This window comes from Chaetura pelagica, unplaced genomic scaffold, assembly GCF_000747805.2.
Source record: "Chaetura pelagica isolate M959 unplaced genomic scaffold, ChaPel_1.0 scaffold49, whole genome shotgun sequence".
Taxonomy (NCBI): Eukaryota; Metazoa; Chordata; class Aves; order Apodiformes; family Apodidae; genus Chaetura; species Chaetura pelagica.
In genome coordinates, this window is record NW_009970715.1 from 1227097 (window position 1) to 1229225 (window position 2129).

Consider the following 2129-nt stretch of genomic DNA (forward strand, 5'->3'; position numbering starts at 1 on the left):
CCTGCTGGACACCAGACCCGCTCATGCTCTCAGCAGGACCCCTGCCCCGCAGCACAATCCTTCCTTTGGAAATGTTTTAACATTTACTGAAATCCCTTCTGGGCAGGAAGGAGCCTGCCCTTCCTGCCATCACCATCTGACACAAAGGGGAGATCCCCCTTCCCAAAGGACAATCTTCTTTGTAGCAGAACAAAAAAAATACACCAATACTAAAGCACCAAGACAGAGAGTGAACAAGCTTCTCATTCCACACAACACAGAAACGGAGGGGAAAAACCTCCTTCATCTCCTGCCACAGCTTCAGGGTATGGAGCTGTGATGAAGGAACATAAAATTCCTCCCACCAGCTCCTCCCAGCAAGTCTGGCAATAAGGAATTAAAGCCCATCCTGGGAGTCATTTCACTGACTTGCAACTAGTTCTATGTGGAGCAGCTACAGTGCCCCACCCCCCCACTGGTGGGGTTGGCCATGGGGAAGTTGATTTTTGTCTAGGGCCACAGCTGGAGGGAGCCCAAATTCTGGCACACAGCAGGGGAGAGGAAGACCTGCTGGAGGGGACAGGAGTGTGCTGGGCTTGCCAGATATTTCACAAGTGTCCCCCCATGGTGTATCACGGGATGTACAAGGAGAAGATACATAAACCTGCCACATGTTCCATCTGCTCGACCCACAGCCACCTCATGATGTGGCTGTACCTGCAAACCAGTAACCGACCTGCACTGCTCCCTGGCACAAGTTTCCAGGGGAACTTTCAGCTTTAAAACTCAAAGATTTCTTTGCCCTGCAACCTGCAAAATGCAAAATGTGAAGAATGTTCACATGCACATGCAGATGTTGGCCCTAGAGAGGACACAAACAAGATACATAACTAATGCCACTATGAATCATGGAATCATAGACTGGTTTGGGTTGGAAGGGACCTTAAAGGTCATCAGGTTCCAACACCCTGCATGGGCAGGGACACCTCCCACCAGCCCAAGTTGCTCCAAGCCCCATCCAACCTGCCCTTCAACACTGCCAGGGATGGGGCAGCCACAGCTTCTCTGGGCAATCCGTTCCAGTGTCTCACCACCCTCACACTGAAGATCAGCAAAGGACTCATCCACCCTTGAAAAGATGATAAAGAGAACATAGCAACTGGTGTGGCACTGGATCTCCCAGAACAGCCAGTGTCCTGCTGTGCAGCCTGCTCAAGGCACTGGAAAACCACCCAACAGTCCCAGCCAGGCACTCCTACTGCTGCAGGTGATTTAGCTTCCCTTACCAGTTGGAGCTCCTGGTGTTGGCTACAACACGGCTGCCCACACTGTGATTCCTCATGGATACCTCACTGGGAACCACTACCCAGAGCAGAGCCCCTGCACGGGGCAGTCTGGTGGAGAGGCCTGTATCAAGGCTGTGAGTTGAGAGAGGCCCTGTTGCAGCAGAGTTCTGCCATGACCAGTCCTGAGCCACCAGTTGGAGAGAGCCCATTTTTCCACAAACTGGAGGACAGTTTGCTCCTACCATGTTCCCAGGGCTGCTCCACTCAGCCCCTTGTGCACAGCAGGACATGCTGGAACCCAGGTCCCCAGCACACACCAGTTTGCATCCATCCCCCTGGCCAGTCCCTCCTCCTGCACTTGCAGATACCCCCAGCACTCCCAGCCTCACCAAGTCACATCTCCATTTTCACTCCCTTTCACCAGGTGCTTTCATCTCCATCCTAAGGCAGGGTGCAAGCCCACCAGCCCGTGGGATGCCCCTCAGAGGCTGAGCCCACCACTGGTGCAAGCAAACACACACAGGCAGGATTTACCAGCTCGATGGAGCAACACAAAGCACAGGCCCAGAGCAGTGACCTTTACAGGACAGAATTCCTTTGCCTGCCTTAAAGACTAAAGGTCTCTTGATAAAATCAACTAACTGCAAGACTGTCTCCCAATTTCCCAGTATTTACAGGTGAGGGGCAGGGCAGAACCCAGGCTGGCAACTGCTTCTGGGCATCCCAGCAAGGCAGCTGGAGGAGTGAGGGGAAGGAACTGGCTAAGGACAGGGAGCAGAAGGCACCGGCAGCAAAGCCATGAGGAAAAAACATTGGGAACCACCAGACTGGACTACAGGAAACAGTGGGAACACCAGCACACCA